The sequence below is a fragment of the Aotus nancymaae genome, unplaced genomic scaffold, assembly GCF_030222135.1.
Source record: "Aotus nancymaae isolate 86718 unplaced genomic scaffold, 86718_ANA_hifiasm-v0.15.2.pri h1tg000011l, whole genome shotgun sequence".
Classification (NCBI taxonomy): Eukaryota; Metazoa; Chordata; class Mammalia; order Primates; family Aotidae; genus Aotus; species Aotus nancymaae.
This window is the reverse complement of record NW_026988422.1, coordinates 75,705,977-75,723,803: the sequence shown is the minus strand read 5'-3', so window position 1 is coordinate 75,723,803 and position 17,827 is coordinate 75,705,977. Positions and strand designations below refer to the sequence as shown.

The window sequence follows — 17,827 nt, the reverse complement described above, 5'->3', positions numbered from 1 at the left end:
GGCCAATATAAGATGCTTCAAGGTTTCACAGCCATCACCAGAAAGCAATAAATCAAACCGTGGGACAACATTTAATTTAGAAGTCACATCAGGAAATATGGATTTCTCCTTTAGGTAACACCTTGCATATGGAAAGTAACAGTGACATGATTTTCTATCCCAGTTTGGTGAAAATTCAACAGCTTTTCCTCATTCCTTCTAGATCTATTTGACTCACCCCTTTTGGAAAAAAAGAAAAATCTGATGTTGGAGCTGCTAATCTGAACTGTTTCCATCCATCATGCCAAATGGAAAATCTTTATCCCTACGTGGTAGGTGCCAAAATCAAGGTGAGACTCAGCCGCATGAGCAAGTTTATAGCAATTTAGACCCCACAGAGTGACATTTTTAACTCGGTGTGCATGAAATTAACATGTTCTTTTCTGAGAACCTAGGGTCCAGAGAACTCTATATCCTACTGAAAATGCATTTTAAGATCAATTGAGGCCTGAATAAATTAGCAGGGCTCTCCCCAGGTACTGCTTGAGAGTGCTGGCATTTAAATATCGTCTAACAAGCCTTAACAGGATTAAGTTGTTAAGATTGTTAATCAAGATCCTAAATCTTGCTAGAATCCCCCTGAAGTAGGATACTTGATCATCCTCAAATACTACAGAGTTACAGAACGTGTCATCAGATTTAAATCAACACGGTCCTTGTCCTTGAAGATCCAATCCTGGGAAACAAGCTGGCATAGAGTTGATGATTTAAGGAAGGGTGCCACCCCAAAGGGAAGACGAACGTCCCTTCTGCAGAGACTCCCTCCATCTAGTGCAGCCATCTCTCCGGGGTTTCCCCCGAGGGCGGGAGGGGTTTGAGATGGCATGCTGGTAATTCCTGGCCTGTGAAGCCCAGCGTGTTCAAACAACTACAGTAACCCCCCTTCTCACTTTGGCTAGCATAGGGGAGGGGTATGTTCTGAGCCATGCCAGGTGGGACAGATGTGAGAGAACCTGTCCCAGCAGCCCTGGGCAGGTGTGGTCCTGGGAGCAAGGGGCTTAGGCTAACAGGCTTGTTCTTAGGGAATGGAAAAGATCAGGAAAGAGGAGATGTCAATAACTTCGGACACTGGAGGCTGACCTGTTCTGTGGTGTTTCCCTTCTCTCCTTCCCACCTCCAGTAGTCTTACCCATTCTTCCTCTTAAATGGTTCTCCCACTTCTCCAACGCTCCGTGTGGATGCTTGCTCTACCCACCAGCCTGCTTTTAGCCTCCCCCATGTGTACCCTGCTGCCATTCTGCCAGGCCATCCCTCAGAAGCCCTTGGTGTCCTCTACTGCTCCAAAGATAAGGGCATCCTTAGGCTAGCACTCAACTGTCCTGTTGCTAAATGGCTTCTGACTACCAATTTACCAACCATGAGGCATGTTTCAACCAACTTAAGCATGCACACACCAGGCATATCTTAAAAATGAAAACAAAGCCTCTCTTGGTGTGTGGACCAAAAGGGATGACAGCCACAGCCCCAGCTCCTCACTGCCCAATGGCCAGGCACGGGATAAGCGCTATGACAGAGAAGATCACATGTGCGCAGGGCCTGGCATAGGGGACAGTCTCGTTATTGGTTGTGTGGCTTGTGCTCAGTGAGGACACTGTGAGGGGTCAGGCTGGGCTCCTGCTGCCCCGTGTAATTCAGAACTGATTTGAAGCCAAATCCTGCTTATTCTATAAATGCTAAATATCACTATGTCATTTGCTTCTATTTCTAGAGTGAGAAAAATAATAAAGGTAGGAAGAGCCCCTCTGCCAGGTGGGCTCTTACTTTTATTAAATCCCAACTTCTAGCACTGGATAATGACAAAAGAACTCGCAGAAATCTTATTCGTTCCTTCCAAAACTTGGCTATGGCCAGCAGTTCCAACCTTGTCTGTCATTCTCTTCCAGAGCTGCCCTCACACTGGCCACATCAGCAGCGCATACACCATCCCTGTCCACTCTGACCTCTACACAGTTGCACCCACTGCTCCTCCCGCAGTGTGCCAATTTAAATCTCCCCGGAACCCAGACAGGAGGCCCCCTCCTCCAGGATGCTTTGGCAACTATGTTTATGCAAAAAGCTCATTCCTCCTCCTGTAACCGGGGAAAGGGCACCGGGCTAGGAGTTAAGAAAGCTGCACTTGGCTCATCACAGATTCATTTTCAAGCCAAAGACACAAACCCAAATAACTCAAGGCCGTGATTGTTCAATTAGTCACAGATGGTCGCTCCACATGGTGACTCAGGGACTCCTCCCAGTGCTGCCCAGCCAGATGCCAAGCAGGAGCAGAAGGAGCTGGGCCCAGAAGGAGGCTAATTTTCCGTGGGATCCTGAGAACAGATACTTCTGCATTCCAAATGCAAATTTCAGATTATCCACCGTGATAGATTTCACATCACCCTCCAACGTCAGAGCAACTGAGAACCCATTGCATGAATTACCACAGCCAAAGAGGTGAAGCTTTTTCTGTTTCACACAATGCTTCTTTATACTAAGACTTTACAAGCAGTCAAAACCCAGAAACACATAAGAAGAAAATGTACACTTTCTATCTTACAGTTGCTTGCCAGATTAAGAGAAAATGCTATTAGTGCTTTGAAGGCAGGAACCAAAGAATTGGCCATATCAGAATCTCCAGGGAGCGCCGTGTCCAGCATAGAGGTGGTAGCCTATAACCCCAAATGTACAGCAAGTCTTAGGGGAGAGGTGCAGCATGCAGAACAGGTGACAAGGAGCTTCAATTAGCTCTGTCAGTATGGCATCACAACGCAACAGACTGTCACACAAGCACAAAAAAGAATTCGGACTACTGAAGAGACATAGAAAAGAAGAGAGGAGATAAACGGAAAAGTAGAGTATAAAACCAGGCATGCTGGGCGTAAAACCTACCCAATCCCAGACAACAGAGCTACAGACGCTCTAGAAGTAAACTGTCACAGCAAAGCCGCTGCAGGTGTATTTTGAAATATGCCATGTGGTGGGGTGATGCAGAAAGTCACATTCGTAGATTCGGTCCCCATTCCCTTTCATGCTGACTCCCACGCTCTGGTCTTTGGTCAGGAACAAGGGTTCCCAAACCTTTTACATATTTTTTTAACTTATCTTTTTACACTGTGGTCCATGAAAGAGGAACAAAAGCACCTCGGGCTCCCCCAACCTCATGTGTTTCGAGTCCCTGATGAAAAGAAGCATCACTCCACAGCAAACTGCAGGGAATTGGGGCAGGACAGGACTGTGATTTACTCACATTAAAATATACACAAGCCTCAGTCTATTTTCTAGAAAAATGATAAGCCCAAATATGCAAATACGGCTCGCTTTACCCTGTGATGCAACAACCCACACCAAACTAGACTGGTAATGTAGGAACGAATCGTGATTTCCTTATAAGTGAAAGGCAAGAAGAACAGCAATTAAAAACCATGACCATCTCATGACAAAAATACAGAAGGCATGCCCTGAAAGCATGCTTCCTCCAAGTCAAGCTAATTCCAGATCTCTGCAAGGGCACGTGTGTGATTGGAACTGGGCAATATTACCCATGACTGAGGGCAAGCCCAGCTTCTTATGGAATCCTGAATTAGGGCCCTCATACCCTAGAAACTCCCTAATTTTAGTTTATAAATAAAAAGTATTAGGAAAGCAACTCTTATTGCTTAGTCTTGAGGAACTCTTGATTGTTTTTGCAAATGAAGGTTTTGGAGCTAGCCTCAGGGTACATCATTTGGCCATAAAACCAGAGGGGTGGCGGGGGTCTTTTATTATGTGTTTTTTGTTTTGAATCATCCCTGGCCTGTAAGGAGTCTCCTTAAGGGGCTGTTGATTAAGCCCCAGAGAGTCCTCTGAGAATGGCTGCTAGAGCAGCTTTCTGCAACACTGCAGTGTTCCAGGCAACGGGGCTGAGGTTAGCTTCCACACACCAAGTGTAGGTGCAGCTCCGATTAACTTGTAACCTAAGGCACCTGAGCCCTTACCGCAGGTCAGGCAGAAAGGCTGGATGTAAAAGTCGGGCAAAAAGATGGGCCCAAGCTGTCTTACCATTTCTAAAGAAAATAAGATGATATTTACAAACCTCTCTGGGGTCAAGTTCCAAGCCGTGGGCTCCCTCATCCATCTAGAGGCCACTCCGACTCTTCCCTGTCTCCCAAATCCCCTTGTCTTCCTGCTCCCATGACACTCACGCTGTGGCTGGTGAGTTACCCAGCAGCTGGGGTCTCGCAGCATCCTTAACCGGCATCCTTCTTTGGTTGCAGGAAGGTGGGAAATGTGCCCCCAAGCAGAAAAGCCAGGGTTGATTAAACGTCATTTACTCTCTCTCCTACTCTACCCACCATTAAAAATTTAACGTTCGGCTGGGCGGTGGCTCACACCTGTAATCCCAGCACTGTGGGAGGCTGAGGCAGGTGGACCACCTGAGGTTGGGAGTTCAAGACCAGCCTGACCAACATGGAGAAACCCCATAATCCCAACTACTCAGGAGGCTGAGGCAGGAGAATTGCTTGAACCAAGGAAGCAGAGGTTGCAGTGAGCCGAGATGGTGCCACTGCACTCCAGCCTGGGCAACAAGAGCAAAACTCTGTCTCAAAAAAAAAAAAAAAAAAATTTAACATTGACAGAGAACGCATAAATGGTACTGCTGATACCCCATATGATGTGGTTTCAAAAGTCATTTCAGAGTAGTTTCCCAAGTTATTTGGAGAATAACCTGAGCTTCTGCTGAAATAATACCACCTAGTCCTAGATTCCTTTATGGTTGTTTTGAACAAAATTTTATGTAAAATTAAGTATTATAATAAAAACAGTAATATGACAATTTCAGGAATTTCCCATCTGGATTGCCATTTAACAGCAGGCAGAAATCTATATATATATGTTTTGAGTGGGGGTCTCACTCTGGTGTCCAGGCTATAACCACAGCTTATTGCAGTCTGGAACTCTCCCAGGTGGCTGGGAGTACAGCTGAACACTACCACGCCCAGCTCATTTTGTTTATCTTTTATTTTATTTTTGTAGAGATGGGGTCTTCTACGTTGCCCAGGGTGGTCTTCAACTCTTGGCCTCAAGTAATCCTCCTGTCTCAGCCTTCCAAAGCACTGGGTTTATAGGCATGAGCCATCATGCCTGGCCTGGATTTCTTCTGCATTTAAAAACATTACAAATGAATGTGATTTTTCCAAACCAAGAAAAGCATTCTCATTTATAAGAAGAGAGAAAAAATGATAAAAACAATACTGCGAGAATAAAAGATGAGGGAAAAATCAGAGGTCACAACACTGTTCCTATTAACAGTGTGTCATCTGGAATGATGGGTCACACCTGCAATCCCAGCATCTTGGGAGGCAGAGGTGGAAGGATCACTTGAGCCCAGGAGATCAAGACCAGCTTGGGAAACACAGCAAAACCTCATTCTATAATTTTTTTCTTTTTTTTTTTTTTGAGACCAAGTCTTGCTCTGTCACCCAGGCTGGAGTGCAGTGGTGCAATGTCAGCTCATTGCAATCTCCACCTCCCGGGTTCAAGTGATTCTCCTGCCTCAGCCTCCTGAGTAGCTGGGATTACAGGCACCCACCACCATGCCTGGCTAATTTTTGTATTTTTAGTAGAGATGAGGTTTTGCCATATTGGCCAGGCTGGTCTCAAACCCCTGACCTCAAGTGATCTGCCCCCCTTGGCTTCCTAAAGTGCTGGGATTACAGGCATGAGCCACCACACCCAGCCTAAAAAAAATCTTTTTAATTAGCTGCATGTGCCTATAATACCAGCTACTCAGAAGGCAGAGGTGGGAGGATCACTTGAGCCTGGGAGATTGAGGCTACAGTAAGCTGTGATTGCCACTGTACTCCATCCTGGCAACAGAGCGAGACTCCGTCTCAAAAATAAAAAATGTGTCTTCTTGGAAACCATGGCCACTTCCCTGGATGTGTGACCAGGCCTGTTCAGGTGGCCACCATGCACTCAGGGCCAGCTCCCCTGCACCGTTCATGCTGCAGGAGACAGCTGGTCACCATGCTAGGGACAAGGAAGGGAATTCCCAGGACCTCCAGGCAGCAACTGTACCTTAGAAACCTCCAGAAGAGGAGCTTCTCACTGATAGCTTGGATTCTACAAATGACAGAAAAGGAAAGTCAACCTGACCTGACCATTTTGCAATTCCATCACTGACACGTGTCTGGTCTGTGCAGGCTGCTTTAACAAAATACCTTAGGCTGGATGATTTGCAAACAGAAATTTACTGTTCACAGTTCTGGAGGTAGGGAAGTCTAAGACTGAAGCCCTAGCAGATTCAGTGCCTGGTGAGAGTGTGTTTCTCATAGATGACGCCTCCTACGTGATCTCACACAGTGGAAGAGGCAAACAGCCTTCCTCGGGGCTTCCTTTACAAGGGCACTAATCCCTCACTTCCCCAAAGGCCCCACTTCCAACACTGTCACACTGGGGATGAAGATTCAACATGTGGATTTGGAGGGACACCAACATTCGGACCATAGCAAGGCATCTGGATGCCCCCTTCCCCCGCACTCCAAGACCCTCTTTGCAGAGCATTTCTGAACATAAACACACACAGCAACCATGAGGCCGCTACAGCCCTCATCAGAAACAAGGCCGATTGTGGCCCCCACGATCCAGGGATGAGAAGATGTCACCCCAGTACATACCTTGAGAACAGCCCCAGAATACAACAGAGTGATCAGAGCCTAGACCTCCACGAGGCAAGTGACAGACAGAAGGGTCACCAGATAAATACCCTGAGGCTCCCACCAGGCTGAAACCAAGTAAGGCTGACAAAATCGGGGGACTCAGGAGAAAAAGAAACTCATTTTTTGCTGTTGTCTTTTCCTAAGTGAGAATCATACCCCTAGACCAACGAGCCATTGCTGTTGTCTTTTTCAATGATTCTAAAATGATAAATGAGAAGATAACCACCTAATATGTTTTCAGCTCAGGACATATTTGTTTTCTCCACACTAACCTTTAAATCCAGAGTCCTGCATTAAGCCTAGAAACCTATAGTCAATGATGAGTTTCTGATAATGTGGAAAGAGATGGGTCACTAACATCAATAGGGCCCCAGGAAGGAGGAAGGACTAGTTTGAGAAAGGTGCCTCCCGGAGTCTCTTTAATTAGCCAGGGCTGGTGGTGATGGTGCTGCCTGGGCTGGGGGCTCCAAGGGAAGTGGGGGGAGGAGGGAGAACGTGGAGCTGGGGTCAGGAAGCGTGGTTCTCGCTTGGAGTCTCTCATGCAGCTGCAGTCAGGCGTTGGCAGAGGTCGCCATCATCCCAACACCCACCATCGCGCGCTCACATGGCCGGCAGCTGGTGCTGGCAGTGGGCTGGGAACCCAGCTAGGGCTGCAGACCAGGACACCTCCAGATTACCTGGGCTGCTCAGAGCATGGCCTCTGGGTTCCCAGTGGGAGAGTCCCACAAGACACAGATGAAAGCAGCAAGGCTTCTCATGATCTATTCTCAAAAATTCAGAATGTCTCTTCTGCCACATTCTACTAACCAAGAAAGTCACTAAGACCAGCCCAGGCAGGGACTCGATGGGGGAGTGGCAAGGTCACACTGCAGAAGAGCACGTGGGATGGGACATACTGTGATTGCCAAGCATGGCCACTGCAATCAACTGCACCTACCCTACAGTGAACACTATTTTAGGCACATAGGGGAAGGGAGTGTGGACAGCGGCAAGTGAGACACGTTGTTTGCATGGAGCTTACCTCCCAGTAGCAATGCACGATGGGTGTTGGGACAGACTCTAGGGAAACCCAGTGTTTAGGGTGGTAACATCCTACCCCAGAGACCCTGGCACCTGGGGTTGGCACAAGGGTTGGGCTGGGACACACAAAACCTGGAGATTCAACCCAAGGAAAGACTAAGCGGGAGGTCAGAGCTCAATGAAATGGATAGTAACTCTTCCCTGCACTCCATGCCCATAGATGGCAGGTGTGGCTAGCTGCCTCCAAGATCGGTGGCTGTCTCTTCCCATGGGAAGTGGTGGCTGAGGAATTACTGTCCAGCCAGGGGCATTTCCCAGGCCCCCTTGCATGTAGGTGGGGCCCGTGACCAGCTCTCACCGGTGGAAGTGACATGCGCCCTTGCAGACCCAGGGAGCTCAGCAGCCGGTGCATTTATTCCAGCTCTTTATCTCCATCCACTGGACGCACATCCAAGACCCTGGACCTGAGAGGAGGCAAGCTGCAAGATAGAAGGAGCCTGGATCCCTGAATGACCACATGGAAGACGCTCTGCCAACCAGAAACACATGCTGGAGTGTGCATAAATGAGACGTAAACCTTTATTGTGCTAAGACCCTGAACCTTAGGGCCTCCTGCACCAGCTGGCATCATCCTGTTCAATACGACACCACCTTCCTGGTTACATTCAACTCAAGATTCCTAAAGTAGGAATCGTAATGTTCCCTAGTAGGCTTGGTGCCCGTGCCACTTTGGTAAAGAGCTGCTGGCCGGCCTGTTTGGTGACGAGTAAGTGCAATGACATAGAAAGGCCGCAAATGGCTTATGGGGCCAGTGGAGGAGCCCCCAGCCCAGTCTAGCAGGGGACAGAGGACGGTCACAGAGGATGTTTTCCCATTCTTGTGACTGCTCTCATTTCAAATTTAGGGCTTTGAAGGAATAAAGTTTCAGAAAGCATTTTAATAAAATATATTGCCAGATCTTAACTTAGGGAAAAATGAACTGGAAGGAGAGCCATGCTTTAACTAGGGGAGGGGTTACAATTGCGGCAAAAGTGTTCAGAGTGTTTAAAAACATCTTAAATGTAACGAGGGCTGACAGGCTGACAAAACCAAGTAGGAGGCAGGGAATTCGGGTCCTGCTAGGGAGCAGCTGTGCCCTCTGCTTGTGGGGAGGCTCGATGCAGGCAAGATGGCATGGGCATGCCTCATTGTGACAGAGAGAAATGTTCTCCCTTTGCAAGGGAGAGAGAAAACCATCAGCCCTGGCTGAGAGACCCCAGGAGACAGCAGCAGCAGGGACAGCTGGGCTCTGGCTTGGGGACTGAACACAGGCTTGGGGACTACAGGGATGACCCAGACTGGGGAGCGAGGCTCAGGGTGGCCAGGAAGGCTGTGTCTCCTACCCACAACCGCACAAGTGCACAGCTGCAGAGTTCACCCCACAGAGACAGTAAGCGGCCTGAGAGCCAGGAGCATCTGGCGAACCATGCCATGGGCAGCTCAGTCCAGAGCCGAGGAGGCCGTCGATGCCTGTGGGTCTTCATTAACCAAAAAGAAGACCGGGAGGCGGCCACCGGGAGCTTTGGAGAACCACAGAGGACGTGGCGAGGAACCCAGCCTGAGCACCGGCAGCCTCAGAACCACAGACCTCACTCCTGGGTCCTGGAGAAGACCCACCCTGAGTCCCACCGCCGGGAATCCGTCTCGAGGTGCCAAAGGACATTCCTCAGGCATCTTCTTTATATGTCACACCTTAAATCTCACACACACGTCCTTCTGTGGTCTCTCTCAGGCTTTAACAAGAGAGGAAAACAGTACAAGACAGATGCCAAGGGGAGGCTGGAGTGTCCACCCCAGCTTCAGCCAATAAAGGGATATGCTGCGTTTAAACAGCTTCAAACAGTGCGGAGGTCCCACAAAAACTTAAACACAGAATTTGCATGTGATCCAGCAGTTTTATTTCTGGGTATATGCCCCAAAGACCCACAAGCAGCGACCTGAGCAGATATTTGCATACTCACATTCACAGCCCTTATTCACAATTGCCAAAAGGTGGAGACAGCATGAATGTCCATGGATGGATGAATGGATACACAGAACGTGGTGCACACATGCAGTGAAATTCTTCCGCCTCAACAAGGAAGGGAATTAAAACACAGGCTACAACATGGGAGACTCATGCTAAGTGAAATACACCAGTCACAAAAGAACAAACATTGCATGAGGCACCTGGCGCTGTCAAATTCACAGAGGCAGAAGGTAGGCCAGGAGGTGCCAGGGGCTGGATTGAGGAGAAATGTGGAGTTACTGTTCATGGGTGCAGAGGCTCAGTTTGGGATGGTGAGAAAGTTCTGGAGACTAAAGGTGGTGATGATCGCACAACAACGTGAACGTACCTAATGCTACTGAACTGCACGCTTACGATGACTAAGACGATACGTTTTCTGGTACATATATTTTACCACAATAAAAGTAGATGACTTACGGTCACCATTGGCCAGAAATTTTAAACATCAGTGATAAAAATATTCCCTGCCAGGCGTGGTGGCTCACAACTGTAATCCCAGCACTTTGGGAGGCCAAGGGGAGCAGATCACATGAGGCCAGGAGTTCGAGAGCAGCCTAGCCTACATGGCAAAACAGTCTATTAAAAATACAAAAATTAGCTAGGCGTGGTGGTGGGTGCCCGTAATCCCAGCTACTCGGGAGGGTGAGGCAGGAGAATTGCTTGAGCCTGGGAGACAGAGGTTGCCATGAGCCAAGATTGCACCATTGCTCTCCAGCCTGGGCAACAGAGCAAGACAAGAAGGAAAAGAAAGAAAAGAAGAAGAAAAAGAACTCCTCTCCAGGGTCAGGCCACCCTCACAGTACCCCCTGCCCAGTTTCTCCCTTGGCACCACTGCCCCACCCCTACTGTGCTGTTTCCTTCCTTAAGGGGAGTGGAGGGCTGGTGGAGGTGGGTCTACAGAACTGAAGACAGATTCTCATGGAAGCCAGGGTGCAAAACTGCAAGGGTGAGAGAGCATGGGGCCTCTGGAAGGTCAAGGTCGAAGCGCATTTGTGCACGCGCTGGCCTGAGAACACATTTCCGCAGCTACAGCAGCTTTCTTCCTTGACCTGAAATCCCACCACCTGGAATTTCGACACAAAGAACGAACCCTGCCTCAAGGTTAGCGTCACAGGCCAGCAGCCCAGGCCACAGCCAGGCAAATCATCCTGCACAAAATCCTAGTTCTGCTCAGATAATCTGCTTACACATTAAACACGGATTAGCAGAAACGTCAAACCAACCCCTTTAGCAGGATGGGCTCACATCGTGAACTACATGCTTCTCTGATTTTTGCTGGTTTAACTGCCTTTTAGGGTGAGAGGAGAGAATGAGGTTGGCTTTAAAGAATTCTGGTTAATAGCAGATACAATTTATCATTTGAGAACTTATCACGTGTCAGGCACTGTGATAACACCCCATCACCCAAAAGAAGGGAGACTCCATGGGGCAGGGTCTTTCTTGCTCCTGGCGGGTCCCTGGCACCCTGCGGATTGTAGGCACTCCAGGGAAACTGGAGAATGCAGGCCTGTAAACACTCCATGTGCTTTCTAATCAGCTGATCTGCACACTGACCTCAGAAGGTAGGTCTGTTATTATCCCATTTTACAGCTGAGAAAACTAAGGCACAGAGAGTGTGGGTGACTTGTTCAGGGTTACAGGAGTTACAAGCCCAGGCTCCCCTCTTACCAACACCACTCCCGTGCCTGTCACAACATTCTATGCCACAGACTCCCCTCTCAAAGCATTCTCTCCCAGCAAGCTAGAACCACCTATCAAAAGGGAAAAAACTAAACTGCGAAGGGAAATATACCAAATAAACTCCTAAAAATGGGGTCGGAGTCTGAAAATCGTGCCTCTGAGGGATCTCACAGCTGCTTTGATGGCCCTCCAAAAAGGCACAGGACCCAGCACCCTGCAAGGGCAAGCTGCCTTGAGGCCCCTAGAACCTGCGATCGAGCCATCCAAGCCGACACCCTTACTGCTCCATAACCGCTGGCCTGGCCTGCCACAGAGGCAGACACCGTGCCGCCTGCTGCCCACCTTACCTCTCTCCTCACATCCCAGGAGGTGGGACATCAAATTCAAGAAAAGCATTAAGGTCCGGGATGGGGGACCGGGAGGAAGGATCGTGGAATAAGCAGACACTGTCCTTGCAACACCCAGCTCAGTCTCATGGGACAAGGGCTCATCACTCTTCCCAGGCAGCTGGGGGACACGGCCGGTGCTCCGAAGCCCCGGCGTGCATCTAAACGGGGCACTGCAGCTGTGCCACCTTGATTATGCCACCTCCTGCTGAGCCTGCCTCTCCTCTTCAGCAATGGGAATATGTGGCAGCCCCTCTCCTGGGTATAAGTAACAACGGGTGAAATGGTCTCTGGGTGACTTGTTAGATCTTTGTATGTAATTGAGAATAACATGGTCCAGCCAGGCCAACATGGTGAAATCGTGTCCCTTCTAAAAATACCAAAATTAGCCTGGTGTGGTGGTGCATGCCTGAAATCTCAGCTATTTGGGAGGCTGAGGCAGGAGAACCTCTTGAACCCAGGAGACAGAGGTTGCAGCAAGCTGAGGTTGCGCCATTGCACTCCAGCCTGGGCAACAAAGTGAGACTCTGTCTAAAAAAAATCATAATAATATGGCATGATTTTTTAAAAAAAAGATAATATACGGAAGGCACGGGCAGGAACCGTGTCTTAGCAGAGATGCTAAGAGTTAAGGCGAGACCCAAACAGGGCAAGATCAATCAGCTGGTAACTGTGGCAACCGTAGCAGCAACAGACGCTTATTAAGCGCTTGCTGTTTGTCAGGTAACCTCATCCCACTTCATTACAGATAGGGGAATGGGGGCTCAGAGGGGCTAAGTCACTCATCTGAAATCACACAGCTAGTGTGGGCAAGGGCCAGAATTCAGACTCAGGTAGTATGTTCCACAGAGCTCCATTTCTTTTTTTCTTTTCTTTTTTTTTTGAGACAGAGTTTCTCTCTTGTTACCCAGGCTAGAGTGCAATGGCGTGATCTCGGCTCACCGCAACCTCCGCCTCCTGGGTTCAGCCAATTCTCCTGCCTCAGCCTCCTGAGTAGCTGGGATTACAGGCACGCGCCACCATGCCCAGCTAATTTTTTGTATTTTTAAATAGAGACGGGGTTTCACCATGTTGACCAGGATGGTCTCGATCTCTTGACCTCGTGATCCACCCGCCTCGGCCTCCCAAAGTGCTGGGATTACAGGCGTGAGCCACCGCGCCCGGCCAGAGCTCCATTTCTTAAACCTTATGCTCCTCCTAGCAGTGGCCAGCCTGAGCCAGGCTTTAAATCGGGGCAAGAGGAGGAGGGAGGTAGAGAGAAGCCAAATCATTCCTTTCTTTGCATCCTGCCCATGGGGTCACTTAGTAACCCTTACAAACAGCCTTCTGACAGCTCCACTGTAATGCATGTTTAAAGCCTCAGGATCTTCCAAGGCCTGCCTAAAATGCCACCTCCATGAAGCCAGCCAGGATTGATCTGCTGGGGCTCTGAACTTGCTGCCTTTTCCTAGAGCCCCTACGTGTCCTTACACTGAATGTATAGCTACCTGCTTGAGGGCAGGCTTCTTAGCCAATTCAACCTCAATAAATCCCCCACCTTGCCCCGCCCCCATCTCAATCAAGCACAGGCCCAGAGCAGGCCCCCATGCACACACTGAAAATGTTTCTAGAAATCAGAACAGACCTTAAACCCCCCCCTTCATTAGACATCCCTGAAGAAACGTCAGCTCTCAAATATGATTTATGCAGACTGCACAGCACCCCTCCCCTTCAGTCTTGATCAACGTGGCCCTGAAATTTAAAATAAATTTTAATTACAGAAGAGAGGCTAAAACCTCTGCCCGAGGAGGCCTGTCATTTTCTTTTCTTATGCTGATAATTTCCAACATTACTTTACCCCAAAGGCCCTGTTCACTGGGCTCTTCTGAGGAGCTGTGGAGTGTATTTCATGCTTGAGTTGGGGAGAAAAAAACCACCAGGCAAGGCAGACAGAAATATTCACAATGCCCAAGCAGTAATCAAAAATTCATTTTGCTCAGTGTTTACTCGGTTCATATCTCATTTGAGTCAAGCTGGAGTCATTAAGTGGTTTGCTCCAGACTAATTCTGGCTTACATTTCAGAGCCGCTCTGCTCCGCTGAAAGCGTGCTCTCCTACCGCAGTGAGCGGGGTCCAGCCGGCCACGACTCGGGACCCACTAAAGATCTTCCCAAGGAAATGCTGGGTCCTGGGAGGGGATAAGAAGGTGCAGCTGTAGCTAGAGACCCCAGAGTTTGTACAGGGGCTCAGAGGAGGCGGCTGACAAGGGCGTGTAGATGTCTGAGAAGCATCTCCTCTTCGGCATGAACATTCACACACAGTCAAGCCCATTCTGTGCCGGTCACCTTGCTGGGGTAGGGCGGGCCACTCGGAGAGTTGATACAGTCTCTCTGTCCTCAGCAAGCTCCCAGTCTAGCAGGAGAGACCACGTGGGAAGCAAGCACATTGGTACCAGCTTGAGCCGCAGCCAGTGGAGATTTAAGTGCAGTAGTAACAGTGCTGCCTGGCGTGCAGACAGGTAATATTCCAGAGGAGGAGAGGTTCAATTGCACCTCACAGGCTAGGCAGGTATGCAGCTTGAGGCAGAGAGAAGGAAGGGCCCGCCAGGCAGCGGGGCAGCACCTGCAAAGCCTCTGTGACATTCCAGTGTTTTGTCTTCCATCTGTGGCACTTGTGTAGCCTGTCAATTCCACATTTGAACCTCAGGCCTCCCAGTTCCCTCCAGGGCCCATGCAGAGGGGTATGCAGGAGGGGAGGACACAGAATGAGGAAGAGAGCAGAGTAGGGGGGCCCCGTGGCTCACTTCCAGCTGCCACTAGACTTTAATAAACATCAAGTCTACTCCTGATGTTTATTAAACATCGTATGATGTTTAATAAGGACCCTGGGGTCTTTAGATCAGAACCCCGGGGTCTTTAGAGGTGACTGTAACAAGAATGCATCTGCTGTTATGAAGATGACTATGAAGCCATATAAATGACAGGAGGGGGAGTCAGGCAGGCAAGCAGCTGGCCGACTACTCAGGGGTCCACACGTGGCCAGTGAGGGCCGGGCCCAAGGCAGGGACATCAGGAACTGAAGCTGAGAGATACTAGCTAGCCAATAGCCTCACTGCTGGCGAGGGAAGAGGCAGGTCCGGTGGGGCAGGTTTTCTGACTCTAAATCCAGTGCTTTTTATAGCACAATAAGAAACTCCATGGCCTAGAAGATCTGCATTCCTGTGCCTGCCACTCGAGGGCAGGGTGCCCAGGGCAGGACCTGGCAGAGCCCCCGCATCAAGAAACAGTCCTGGTCCACTTTTCCTGGTAGTTTTCTCTAAGAAGTTCTCTAGGATGGATTTCCAGGGTTGATCAATTCCTTTGTTTCTAGGTAGGGGTAGATGGCCAAGGCATGACCTGTGGAGAGGCAGCCTGGACCTAGGTTCCAATTCCTGCTCTGATGACAAGTGACCCTTCTTCCCTTAGTTTCTGCTTCTACCAACCTCATAGGGTGGGGGCATTCAATGATTCAGGAAGATACAGTAAATAAAAGAACCTAACCTGGTACTTTGTTAGTACTAAAAAGATCAGCTGGCTGGATGCAGTGGCTCATGCCTATAATCTCAGCACTTTGGGAAGCTGAGATGGGTGGATCACAAGGTCAGGAGTTCAAGACCAACCTGGCCAAGATGGTGAAACTCCATCTCTACTAAAAATACAAAAATTAGTTGGGCGTGGTGGTGGGCACCTGTAATCCCAGCTACTTAGGAGGCTGAGGCAGAGAAGTGCTTGAACCCAGGAGGCGGAGGTTGCAGTGAGCCAAGATTGCACCACTGCACTCCAGCCTGGGTGACAGAGTGAAACTCCATCTCAAAAAAAATAAAAAAAATTAAAAAAAAAGATCAGCTGACACAAACAGCACTGTGAGGTGCTGTTCTAAGTACCTTATGCATACTAAATACTTTTAATCCTCACAGAAACTGTGAGACAGAGATTACCATTATCGCCATGGAACAGATGGGAAAACTGAGGCTCACGGAGGTGAACTGATTTGCCTGAGGCAGAGATGGAAGTTGTTGAGCAAGGCTGTTCTGACCTTAGAGCCAGAGAAACATATACATATGTTTGATAATTATCAAATGATAATGATAATTTCCAACATTACTTTACCCCAAAGACCAACATTACTTTAACCCAGGTGCGTGTATACATATGTATACATATATACATACACTTCTATATATATTTATACGTGTATGTGTATGTATGTGTATCTATATACAGGAATGCAGATTGTCACTAGGGAGTTGACCAACACTTTAAATAACAGGAAAGATGGTAGGTTTGAATCACTACGATAAGGCAAAATCTATTTTAAGAACTTACATCCATTTAAAAAATAACTCACCTTGGGTTTCCTACAGATTTCTGAAAGGTGACGAATTAAAGAACATACGTGACTGCCTGAACAGTCTTAATCGTAAGGGCTCTCCACCTTACGATTCCATGGGGGGCTTGAAACAATCCTGGTGTCTAGGCCACACCCCAAGTGTGGGTGTCAAGTGACTCTATCAATAATGGCAGAGGAGGGGGACCGGACAGCTTTTACCGTATTATTTTAAAGCTCGCCAGGTGAAGGCACGGCTGGGAATAACCAGCCTAAAAAGATAGGAACAAAGCAAAATATCACTAAATAATCGAAGAACTTAAAAATAGTGTGCAAAGGCAAATGAAAATTCTTTTTCCTTAATTTTTTAAGATTTTACTTTAAGTTCTGGGATTCATGTGCTGAACGTGCAGGTTTGTTACATAGGTATACACATTTCGTGATGGTTTGCTGCACCTATCGACCCGTCATCTAGGATTTAAGCCCTGCATACGTTAGGTATTTTTCCTAATGCTCTCCCTCCCCTTTCCTCACACCTCCCGACAGGTGTGTGATGTTCCTGTCCATGTGTTCTCATTGTTCAACTCCCACTTATGAGTGTGAACATGTGGTATTTGATTTTCTGTTCCCGTGTTAGTTTTCTGAGAATGATGGTTTCCAGCTTCATCCATGTCCCTGCAAAGGACATGAACTCGCTCTTTTTTATGACTGCATAGTATTCCATGGTGCATATGTGCCATATTTTCTTTATCCAGCCTATCATTGATGGGCATTTGTGTTGGTTCCAAGTCTTTGCTATTGTGAACAGTGCTGCAATAAACATACATGTGCATGTGTCTTTGTAGTAGAATGATTTATAATCCTTTGGGTACATACCCAGTAATGGGATTGCTGGGTCAAATGGTATTTCTGGTTCTAGATCAGTGTTGTGTGGCCCAGTGGCCATCTCTGCTATCCCCCTCTCACTGCATGCACACCCTCCCAGGGGCTGTTCACTCCTGAACCCTCAGAGCAAGCCAAAAGGAAGAGTACTTCCCTTCTATACAAGATGCCACTGAGGCTCACAGCAGTCACCTTCCTGGTCCACGGTCGCTCAGCTCATGAGCAGCAGCGCCTTGAGTCCAACCCTAGCCCCTTGTACCTCCAGAGCCTCTGCCCTGTCCCCCGGGCCTCCCCACCCAGCCTGGCACCCTCCGTGCCATGGGGAGCAGAGGGAACAGCCCTTGCTTGCACACGGACAGTCCCGGTGCTGGTTGGCCCAGTGCTGTGTGACCCTGTGCAGGAGCTGCAGGTTTCTTCCTGGAGCTGATACATTACACCTGCCTCAAAAGCAGGATGCCATGAAGGCAGTGATGCCACAGTTGTTGCCGGGAAGGGAAGGGAAGGTTTTTGGGAAAGCATCACCTGTTGCTCTGGCCATTCAGAGATGTCCCATTTAGTGTGGGCTGAGGCACTGAAACAAAATAAATCACAGATGCTCCCCAGATGAACAGCCATCTTGCACTTCTGAGCCCAGTATGGCTCCGAGGGGGCAAAAAGTGGCCTTCTCTGAGCAGGTTCCTGCCTGAAGCCAGGAATGCAGCCACGTGCCAACCCCTCCTTCCTAACTGACCAAACCGCAAGGATTATAAGGGATC

At 48.7% G+C, this 17,827-nt stretch overlaps 1 protein-coding gene across 2 annotated transcripts in view; it reads right to left on the bottom strand.

Annotated features, from left to right (window-relative positions):
* SLC24A4 (solute carrier family 24 member 4) overlaps positions 1-17,827 on the bottom strand; it is a 172,062-nt gene that overhangs the window by 101,089 nt on the left and 53,146 nt on the right. The gene's annotated exons all lie outside the window — the stretch shown is intronic.